Consider the following 12,168-nt stretch of genomic DNA (forward strand, 5'->3'; position numbering starts at 1 on the left):
GAATTTAATAATCTCGTTGTGAGTAGCGGGAGCATCCCTGTGGCCGTAGGGAGGAGGGGAGTCGGTGCTTCTTGCAGAGGAAGCGCGGTCGGTGAGTTCACGCGCAGCCTCGTGAGCAGACTCATTGAGGTTCGGGGGAGCACCCTCGACCGACCCTACGTGAGCTGGAAACCAGTGGATTGAATGATGCGTGAGAGTATATCGACTCGAGCTGCTAAGAAGACGAGCAGCTTGCTTGGCGATGCAACCCTTCTGAAAAGATATAACTGCCGTTTTGGAATCGCTATATATCTCGGACCCACGACCGTCTAGCAGGGCGAGGGCGATGGCGGCTTGCTCGGCGACTCCGGGGTCTGAAGTGCGAATGGAGGCGCAATTGGAAATCTTGCCGCTAGAGTCGACCACAACGATGGCAAAGGTCTTCCCATCGCTGTACTCCGCGGCGTCGACGAAGCTTGCTCTAATGTCTTGTTGCTTGATCTGTTTGAGAATGGCTGCTGCTCTGGCCTTGCGTCCGCCCTCGTTATGGACGGGATGGACATTTCGGGGCACAGGGGCCACTTCGAACTTGTCTCGAATGCACCTAGGGATCGGGGTAGTGACCATCGGGAATCCCGCAGGTTGGTAACCCAGCTCTTCGAGGATGTGTTTACCTGCCGCTGTGGTGCTCAGGCGAGTGAGTTGCGCGCGTTCTTGGGCTTCGGCAATCTCCTCGGCAGTGTTATGCACTCTCAGCTTGAGGAGATCCTCGGTATGGGTCCTGATGGGTAGCCCGAGAGCCCTCTTGACCACTTTGCGGATGAGAGCATTGAGCTTGTCTCGCTCCGCTCTGAGCCAGTTGTGCATAGATATTGTGTACGTAAAGTGACATAGTACGAAGGCATTGATAAGACTGAGGAGATTGTTTTCCTTCATTCCTCGGTGCCGGTTTGCTATTCTGCGAACGAGGCGGAAAGCGTTGTCCGTCTTTGCGATGATCTTGCGGAGAGCCGTTCCGTTCCCGACGTTGAATTCGACAAACATTCCCAGGACCCGAATAACGTCGACCCTGGGTCTCACCCCCCCGTCACAAGTGCGAAGACTGATGCTGCTTTCGGAGACTGGCTTCCAATCTTTGGGTCTGCCTCCCTTCTCTTTTCTGTAAAGCAGAAGCTCCGACTTGGCGGGGGAGCATCGAAGTCCGGTGGGGCGGAGATACTCCTCGATCACGTCGATCGCCTCCTGCATGGATTCTTCAACTCTGCCCTCGCAGCCTTCGGAGCACCATAAAGTGATGTCGTCGGCGTATATGGTGTGCTTGACGAGCTCCACGCGTGCCAACCTCTCGGAAAGGCCAATCATACAGATGTTGAACAGGGTGGGTGAGATGACGGCGCCCTGAGGAGAACGTGATCTTTGTGGGTGAAGTCGACCGGTCAGTAAACCCAGACATGCTACCTGAAGGCATGACTATATATATATATATATATATATATATATATATATATATATATATATATATATATATATATATATATATATATATATATATATATATATATATATATATATATATATATATATATATATGTATATATATACGAGGCGCTGCAGGGGCGAACGATGATGAGAGGACTGACGAAGACGACGATCGCCGATAGCCGTGCGCACGGACTTCATCTTGTACGCCTGTGTTCTGCCCGTTGCATATATCTTGTAAATATTGTTATGGAAGGACAGAAGAAAAGAAAGGAAGAAGAAGATCGCGAGACGCTGGCTGCGGCGTGTTGTTGTTGGTAAGCCATCTTAACTACATTGACTGTGCTTGTATATATTTTGTAAATACAGTCTGTTTATACTCCCAACATCTCCGTAACATATTGGTGGGAGGTGCGGTGCACCACGGCTGGAAACGGAGCTCCGCAGTGGACCTCGCATCACCTTCGCCCCGACTAATGACGGTGTGCATGCAGGATCAACTTCACTGCCGCCTCCAACGTCACCGTCGCCAGGTACGTCGCTGTCGCCTTCGGTTGTTGTTGTGCAACCCAGGGATCCTGGAACTTTCTGCGGGACCGATGACGCCGGCGTTGGAGAGTGGGTGGCTATGTACTTAATGAGAGCAGCATTCCGGGCAAATTGGTAATCCATTACTCCAGTAATATTGCTAAAAAAATGACACGGACGTAAGAGATGAAGACACACCAAGCGCAAACATTAAACTAAGTTTATTCTACCCCTGAATCGGTTTTATGCATGTGAAGCAGTGTAGACTGCGCATGCCCTTACATGAAAACGAACTGCGCATCCGTGTAACCTAGTTACTAGACATGTGATGCCGCCTCCAAGAAACTTAGTTCTTTTTCTGTGAGAGGTAATCAAGGGAAACTAACACACTTATCACCCAATCTTACAATCATCTGCGCTTCAGTTATTTCCCGGATGAGCTGCGTCCTGCCACGGGACACAATCGTGCATTCGTCCTCGATAGGTTTGCAGCCATGACCGCGATAATTAATCGCCAAGAACCCACTGGTGCCACTTTTTACGTTGTTGCGGTGTTCGCGGATCCGATCATTGAGGCAATGCCCAGTTCGCTCAATATATTCCTTCCCACATGTAAGCAGGAGGTTGTAAACCACCAGGTGGACACACTCGACGAACTTCTTGCGGTGATGCTTTCTGCACTTTTCGGACGGGACGGCATTTGGATCCGTCAACGTGCAAAGCTTGCGGAGCTTGTTGGGAGCAGAAAAAACAACTCTTACATTCGCCCTTTGGACCATCTTTTTCAAGTTATGAGATATCCCCGTGCATGCAAGCTACAACACCTACTTTAGGGCGTTTGCCGGGAGGGGCATCGGCAACTGACTTCTGCGTGCTGGATGGCGCTTCTCTTAAAATGTGTTCCGCGACAGACACTTGCACCACCTTATGATATCCAGCCAAGGACAAACGTCGAGTTTGCTTTTTAAAACTTACGTTCACTACATGGCAGCAAGACTTGCTAACGGCATTCTTCAAGCGCAAACTCATAATGGCCTGCTTAACAAGCTTAGAGTGTGCGGACGTATATGGCAGAGGTGGCTTGTTGGCTCGCAGCTCATACGACCAACACGTGTGGTTGTCCTGAAAGCTCAGACGAAAATCAAGAAAGCGGAGACCTATCTACCGGCAACTCATGAGTGGTTTGAAGGGGAAATTAGCGCTTCTGAAACGTTTCTAACGCTATCTTGATTTCCAGAATGAAGGCATCAGAAGAGCTGTCAATGAAAATTAAAAAGTCATCAGCGTATCTAAATATCTTAAAAACTGCAGTGCCTTGCACTTGTACTGAAATGTCACGGTATAAACGGAATAAAAAGAAGTCGCTGGCAACTCTGAACTGGCAACCCTGAACATCACCGTAAAAAGTTCGTCGAGTGTGTCCACCAGGTGATTTACAACCTCCCGCTTTCATGTGGGAAGCAATATATCGGGCAAACTGGGCGTTGCCTCAATGATCGCCTCCGCGAACACTGCAACAGCGTAAAAAATGGCACTGGTGGGTTCTTGGCCATTCATTATCGCGATCATGGCTGCAAACCTATCGAGGACGAATGCACGATTCTGTCCCGTGGCAGGAGGCTGCTCAACCGTGAAATAACTGAAGCGCAGATGATTGCAAGATTGGGTGATAAGTGTGTTAGTTTCCATTCACTGGCTCTCACAGAAAAAGAACTAAGTTTCTTGGAGGCGGCATCACGTGACTCGTAACTACGTTACACGAATGCGCAGTTCGTTTTCATGAAAGCGCATGCGCAGTCTACACTGCTTCACGTGCATAAAAGCGATACACAAGAAACTTGAGAGTTTGCGCTTGGTGTGTATTCTTCTCTTACGTCCGTGTCGTTCTTTTGTTGCGCAATATTACTTGAATAATAGCTATGTACGAAAGCGTGAGTGAAATCAACAGTTGGGACCCTACGCTTATGCTCGCCAACCTGTTGCTCTACCTAAGAGGCACGGCAAAGGTGTGGTACGAAAACCACGAAGAGGAGCTAACCAGCTGCGACCCAGCAGTGACTTTGTTACTTTGTTTGGCGTGCAGGTTGTAGCTGCCGAGTGCCAGTACACAGTGACGACGACAGCGCTCCGCCACGATGCACGATCCTCCCCTTCCTGCCCCGCTCACCTCTGCGTCGTCGCTCTCCTTCGCCCTCATACTCCTGCCGCTCATCGTAAAACTGGCGGGTGCAACTCCGAGAGGTGAGCCTGTCACGACGACCCGAAATTCTTCTGCTCACGCTACCTGAACATCACCACCTCATCAACGTAGACGTGGACGGTATACCTGTCATCGCACTCATTCACACCGGCGCCCAAAAATTGGTCATGAACTCAAGCCTCCGCATTCGTCTGAACGAAGTTCTTACCTTACCCCTGCTCCAATCGCTGTAGTCCGCGTAGCCGATGGTACGGCTCGGGCTGTTGCTGGGCTGCAACAGCCTGAGCAACTTCGAATAGATGGCATTTTTGCCATCTATCCGACGCAAGAGGACAGAGCGCGTTGTCACGTGGTATTTCTTAAACACCGCGGGCTTTCGTTTTTCCCGAACGTTCTTGTTCGGGAAAAACGAAAGCCCGCGGCCACGCTAACTCTATCTCGTTGGAAGTATGTGGGTTGGGCCATATTTGTGAAGCTCCACAACTTTCCTGGGGATGCCTGAACGTTTCAAGCTATATTTAATAAGTTAGTTAATTTATCTCGGCTAATTACTCAAGAAAGACGAGCAAAAAACTGGTACTCTAAGTTTAGATAAACGCTAACAACAAGATCCACGCGATTTCAGTTCTGAAGAACGCATAGGATTTTGCAAAATCTTGGTCCAAGTTAGCTGAGACACAAAGAATATATATATATATATATATATATATATATATATATATATATATATATATATATATATATATATACGCGTAAAATAAATCTACGTTCAAAGCGCAACATACGTGGAATGGAATAAAACAGCACGACACCAGACGAGCGAGTAAAGGACACCGGACAGTGCTGTGCCCTGTACTCGCTCGTCCTGTGTCGCGCTGTTTGTTTTACTCCACTGATGAACCAACCAGCCCCTTTGAACACACAACATACTTATTAGACGTTTAATCCGGGGACTGGTCTTTGGTCGAAACCTCGAAATAAATTACGTTTTTTAATGTGGATTTTATTCAAATACCAATACGGTTGCTAAGAGCGTTTATGTATATCCCTTCAAAAGGTCAGCCCACTGACCAAAACTGCTAGGTAAGCGAACCAAAGATAACCACGAAGTTGTGCTGCGCATGTTTCTAAATACGCTTGGTCTTGTGAAAAAATGCGGTCCCTATATATTGTCGCTTTGTAGTGGCAATGAAGAAAGCAGTCGAAAAAAGTGTAACCGACGAAACTAATTTTTTACTGGGCGAGCCTGTTCCCACGAAAGCGAGTCGCGCTCCAAGCACAATGATGGCGGCGAACACAGTCGGGGATCGCGTCGAAATCTGATCGGCGGGTCAAGCACGTCGGCTTTTATACACGAATCGTCGAAGGTTCCAGAATAATTACTGATGCCCGTATATCTTCCAGAAAGTGGCCTTTGGATAAAACTCAAAGAGGCTATAATGCATTGCGAAAATAATTTCATACCTACAAAATTCAAAAGAACTGAGCGGAAAACACCGTGGATCACGCGGGGCATAATTCACCTAAAACGACAACTAAAAAGACGTCGAAGAAAAAGGATAAATTCTGCGGAGATAATAGAGCTCGCATGGAAATTGAAATTAGAAATAGAAGCTGCAAAAGATGACTTATTTTCAAATAAGTTAACAAATTTCATAAGGAATCAAGCGCAAAAGTTTTGGCGCTACTTGTCGAAGCCAGAAGGCGTGAGCAGTAAAATAGAAGTGGCAGGTTTGGTCATAGAAGACAAGCGCGTTGTAGCAAATACATTTAACACCTATTTCCAATCAGTTTTCACGCGCTGGCCAATATCGAGTGCGCCCGTGACAGCCGCTGACACCCGGATGGGCGGAGTTGTGATAACAGAGTCGGGCATTTTCAACTTGCTTCTGGAAATAGGCACCAAGAAGGCGCCGGGGCCCGATCATATATCGAATGTATTTTTGAAACGATACGCGCAGCAGCTGTCTCCCTTTTTGCAAATTATATTTTCTGAATCGCTGAGTACAGCCTCTCTTCCCAAGGATTGGCTATGTGCCAAAGTAATACCCATTCATAAAGAAGGCAATAAATTACACGTGGAAACATATAGACCAATACCACTAACCAGTTGCTGCTGTAAATTAATGGAACACATAGTAAGTAAAGTCGTCATGACATACTTACAAGAAAATAACATATAATATCCTAAGCAACACGGTTTTAGAAAAGGCTTGTCAACTATAACTAATTATTAGAAATAACACATGACTTCGCATCAATAATTAACTCCAAATTCCAAGCTGATGGATGCTATTCTTATTGATTTTTCGAAGGCTTATGATCGCGTCGTGCACTGTAAACTAATCGAGAAAATAAAGTCTATCGGAATTGAACACAATGTAGCAGAATGGATAGCAGCCTATCTGTGAAACCGAACTCAATATGTTACTATAAATAATTATGACTCGGACCAACTCGAAGTTTACTCAGGGGTACCACAGGGGTCCGTATTGGGGCCATTATTATTTCTCATATACCGTATTTACTCGGTTCTAAGCACCCCCTTCTTTCATGATCGCGATGCCCAAAGTGAGGGGGGTTGCTTAGATTCGAAAAATCTAGAATGACCCCCCCCCCCCCCTCCCCCTTTTCGCTTCGACATCACGACGAGACGGGTGCGAGAAATAACATTTTATTTTGCAAACATCCAAAACAAAGATCGGTGCAAACAGTGAGCCCAGCGCTTGTGTCGGATGCTCAGCCACTGGCGCGCACGAGTGCGCGCGGCTCTGCAGTCCGGCTGCGCGCCAAGATGGCGCCGCGGACTACCTCGGGTCTCCGACGGCTCCGGCTCGAGGACAGAGCGAGCAAGTGCGCTTGGCGGCCTTGGCTGCGCGCTCTTCCTAGCAAATAGGGGGGTGCTTAGATTCGCATGCAAACTTTTTTTCCCAATTTTTTCGCAATAATAGAGGGGGGTGCTTAGAATCGCGAAAATACGGTACGTTAACGACATCGCTGATTGTGCAGAAAATGGAGTAAAATTGCGGCTCTTCGCCGATGACTTGGTAATTTATACAAGCGTGCAATAAATCGACGACCAGCTTAGACTAAATACTACACTAAGCAATATAACTCGCTGGTGCGACATGTGGGGAATGGAAATTAATCTTAAGAAAACACAGTATATGACGTTAACTCATAGAAAGTCGATCTTTAGGTTCAATTATACATTAATGGACAACGATTTAATACAAACTGACACAGTAAAATATTTAGGCATAACCTTTACAAGCGCGTTAAAATGGAATACCCATATCGATAACACATGCACGAAGGCCTTCCGAACACTCGGTTTCTTGCGAAGAAAATTAACTGCAGCACCATCCTATGTGAAACTAACAGCATATAAAACTTTAGTAAGGCCGATTCTTGAGTATGGTAGCATAGTGTGGAACCCGCACCAGAAAGGACTCTCACAGAAATTAGAAAGCATTCAAAATAAAGCGTTCCGATTTATATACCATAAGTATTCTCGACACGAAAGCGTAAGTGCTCTTAGAAGCCAGGCAGCACTGCCTACCCTTGTTTGTCGGTGTCGTGTGGCTGTCATGAAATTTCTTTTTATGCTATGTAATAACAACATTAATATAGATAAGTGAGATTACGTGCAGCCACCACACCGGCACTCCAATAGAACCTGTCATAATAAACACATCAGGCAGTATCCGACACAGTGCGACACGTTTAGATATTCATATTTCCCATGGGCAATTGAAATATGGAATTCATTGCCAAAGGAAATTGTAGAATCAGATTCTGTGGATGGCTTTGTCGCAAAATTGGAGTCATATTTTGGCTGTTCATGAAAGTGTTTGAGTGCGTAGTTCAAAGGTAATGCGTCGGTTGAGTGATTGGACACTAGTGCACGTGTGGTTGCATTTCAAATGTAAATATTGCAATGTGCTGAATAGTGGTGTTTTATAGATCCACGATAACTACAAGAGTATTATACGACAAATATTGCAATTGTTTTGAGTACCTTTTTCCCTGATTCATGTGAATAAAAAAAAAAGTGTCTTGTGTTGAATACCAGTGCTGTCGTATGGCAGTTTTCTTTTTGCTTTATCTATTTTTTGTTTTTCTCTTTTTCCTGTTTTTCCCATGCTCGTGTGTATATTTTACAATCCACTTCCTGTTTGGGCCTGTGCAAAGGCCTACAGTATTGTTAAATAATATAAAAGTACTACAAAATTCGCGTTGCGCATACAACCAGATTACGCAAGGTCCCGTGACAACAGATAGAACCAGGAATAACATCGGAGAAATTTCCGATAGACGCAGGCGCATCCGGCGCTGAGCGATAACGTTTAAACTTTGTTAGCCATGAAAAGACGGTCACACGAGAAAGATAAAAAAGTACACGTGTCAATATATACAAGATGTCCCAACTATCATGCACCAAGATTTAGAAAGACGCAATATATGCCACAGAGCTGGACACAATCAAAGTAATACTGTTTGCCGTCACTGAGATTACTTCTTGCATTCCACCTAATTACATAATTACACGTAATTAATCAACTTCTCAAATATCATTAGATGAAAAGTGTCAATGAGAGAATTGTAGAGCATCATGAAAAACTCCAGATATACACGTGCTACATAAGCGTTGTTCCGAGCGTGAAAGAATACACACAAAATTGCTGCGCGACTGGCCGCTCGACGCACTTTGCGTGTATTCGCGGGCTTCTTTCACAGGCGGAAAAGAGAGAGAGGCTATTTATTAGAGAAACAGAAATTTTTGCCGGCGCGTATACAACCACTGGCATGCCACTCTGCATAGGGATGGGGAATGGAATGAGAAGATTCCAGAGGAGAGCGAAAATAAAAAAATGAAATGCGCAAGTGGACCTGATGCTAATATTTACAGGTGAGATGGCAGATAAATTTGGGCTTTTCTATATGAAATGGTTAATCTTTAAAGGTTTTCGGTTGGACCGATTTCTGACAGGTATTTGAACAATAAATCCAAAATCCAGCACTGTTTTGAAGGGCCGGACATTGGACCTATAAAGCTGGGTAACGTTAACGGATTGTGGCAAATCATTTCCATTTGTCGCTCAAAACAATTGTCTCTCGTCGCAGTCGGAAAAGCACTTATGTAGCACGTATTAAGCTACAGAAATTTGTATCGGAAGTGTTTCATGTCGCTCCGCTGCTTTCTAATTGACACATTTAATCTAATTATAATATTTGATAAACTTATAACTATTTGAGTATATCCATGTAATTATGTTCCTTCCTCAGACGACTACGGAGTGTAACGAAGGCAATTTTGATGGCTGTTTTGTTACCATTTCTTCTACATTCTCAGACTGGATGACTTCCAGGGCAGAGCAAGAAAATTGTATTAGTTTGGAACCACTATTTGCGGCTGCATCGGGTCCTGGAGCCACCGGTAGACTTTGTGCTAGACTATTGGGCAAAAAGCACACGCTTTCTTCTCACGATGCCAGGGAGTCTGCGAGCGGACATACTGAGAGGCACAACGGCCATCTAGGGTTCATCAGGACTGTGAACCGGACACGGGAGCGTTTTTACTCGCCCAGAATGCGAGGCATAGCCAAGCACTAATACGCCGCTAGTTGCGGATAATGTCAACATTACAAGCTCCCGACGACCGCTCCACCGGGTCTTCCCTAACCTCTGCCATTTATCGACGTTTTGGGCCCATTTCAACGGTTACCCGCCGTGGTTGCTCAGTGGCTATGGTGTTGGGCTGCTGAGCACGAGGTCGCGGGATCGAATCCCGGCCACGGCGGCCGCATTTCGATGGGGGTGAAATGCGAAAATACCCGTGTGCTTAGATTTAGGTGCACGTTAAAAAACCCGAGGTTGTCGAAATTTCCGGAGTCCTTCACTACGGCGTGCCTCATAATCAGAAAGTGGTTTTGGCACGTAAAACCCCATAATTTGTTTTTTATTTCCACGGTCATCTAGCGGCAGGCGATAGGTGCCGACCACGAGACCCGTTGCGCAGAAACGGCGGCCACCTTCAAGAACTGCGTGCGTTGCAACCACGCCCACGGGGCCCGCGACGTCACTCACCACCTCCCGCTGCCGTCGAGGGCGGAGCCACCAACTTGATTGGCGAGCAATCAACTTCCTCAGGACACTTCAATAAAGTTATTGTCAATTGTCAATCGCAACGTTTTTGCTTCGATTCATTATCCTTCGTCATAGTCCTCCCTGCGTCATCATTAATGATCGCGGTCTTCAGTTTGTTGCAGACGCCGTAGAAGAAACGGCTTCGTCTCTACAGTTGGCAGTTGTGCCATTCAACGCGTTATCCCCTTCAGACAAATGGGTTCGTAGAACGTACGAACAGAACTCTAAGAACCTGCTGGCCATGTACGTATCTTCCGATCACAAAGACTGGAACGACGTCCTTCCCGTCATCAACTATGCTTATAATACTGCAAAGCGTGAGACGACTGGTTAGAGTCGTTTTTATCTCCTTTATGTACGTCCACCGCTAAGCTGCATTGACAAAATACTACTGTTTGAATATCAGAGCGAGTACTTTGTTGCCAAGAGTCGCCGAACAAGCCCGGCGTATTGCTCGCGTATCTGTGTATCGGCGCATCAGTGGCGCGCTAAAGGCCCCACAACGCGACCGTGGCTTCTTATGCGCAAAGTTCTTACCCCAGTGCGCGGGCCCATTCGTCACTTCGCGACTTGACGTCAGCTGGTCGCCTGTCTAGCCGGACACAGTTAGTGCATGTTGCTCGTCTCAAGCGGTTTCACCCTACACTTTGCTAATGATTTGGACTCGTCCTGCCTCTGGGAACCGGTGATTCCTAAGGCCCGAGCCGGCCGAGGAGACGCCGGCTGGGGCCACCTGACGCTAACCTGACCATCAACGATCGCTTTGTAAATAAACACAGTTCAACCGTAACAAGCTAACTTTAGCCAGAGGTTAAAAATGTGCAGGCGCACTCAAAGAGACAAATTTCAGCATTGCCATTTGTTGGGCGTGTTGGTAAACTGACTCGGAAAGCATATTCAGCGGGAGTTAGCGCATTCTGGTGACCTCTACCCTCTGTTCTTGTTCGCTGGCGCTAAATAGGCTTTCCAAGGCAGTCTAAGACGACGCGACCAAATGCATGTTGCTGACTATTGTATGTAGTAAGCCACACTACTTTTTGTATTCTGCTTAACTGCATAATTAGTCAAGATTAATTAACCAACTTCTGAAACAACGGACTTAGGAAAAAATTCCAAATAACAAGCGGCAGAACGCTTTGAAAAGCGGTCAATTAAACAGTTTCCTACTTTCTATGTATTATGCATTAGTGCTTTTCCGCTTACTGCAGATGCCCGCGAAATAATAAAAAAAAATAAAAAAAATACCACGTGACTTGCTCACTTGCGCGTCGTGATTGCAGCGCTCCCAAAAATTTCTCTTGCAAACGAACATAGCATCCAGCAGGGTGTGCTGCTGCTCAAAATGCGACAGGGCGCAGGCGTTGGTTGCGCGCCACCGACGTGCTTTCCTCGCGGCGGTTCGTGATGGCGACAAGCAGGCGCAGCGGCAGCACGCCCGGCTGTGTTCGTTTGTACGCGCTCACGTAGTATTTTTTTTTGGTATTGCGCGGGCGCCTGCAGTATAAGCGGGAAAGCACTAATGCGCAATACATAGAAAGTAGGAAACTATTTAATCGGACGTTTTGCAAAGCTCTCTACAACTTTCTAACTGTGATTTTCTGCTTAACTTTGTTGCTTTAGAAGTTCGTTAATTAACCATGACTAATTATGCAGTTAAGCAGCATACGAAAAGGTTACTTACTCCAATGGATACAATAGTCAGCAACATGCATTCGGTCGTGTGGTCTTAGACTTCATCGCCGTAATTTTAAACTCTGACTAAAGTTTGCTGGGACACTCTGTATATATCTGCGTGCTAAGCGAAAAAAAAAAAAAACCATGTCAATAGACAA

At 46.2% G+C, this 12,168-nt stretch overlaps 1 long non-coding RNA gene across 1 annotated transcript; it reads left to right on the forward strand.

Moving 5' to 3' along the window:
* Positions 1-3,832: 3,832 nt before the first annotated feature.
* On the forward strand, positions 3,833-10,320 carry LOC140216324 (uncharacterized). Its single transcript, XR_011892972.1, has 3 exons — positions 3,833-3,992; positions 4,070-4,227; positions 10,169-10,320. It is a non-coding gene; the product is annotated as an uncharacterized lncRNA (long non-coding RNA).
* The last annotated feature ends 1,848 nt before the right edge of the window (positions 10,321-12,168 follow it).

Source organism: Dermacentor andersoni, chromosome 3 (assembly GCF_023375885.2).
Source record: "Dermacentor andersoni chromosome 3, qqDerAnde1_hic_scaffold, whole genome shotgun sequence".
In the NCBI taxonomy this organism is placed as follows: Eukaryota; Metazoa; Arthropoda; class Arachnida; order Ixodida; family Ixodidae; genus Dermacentor; species Dermacentor andersoni.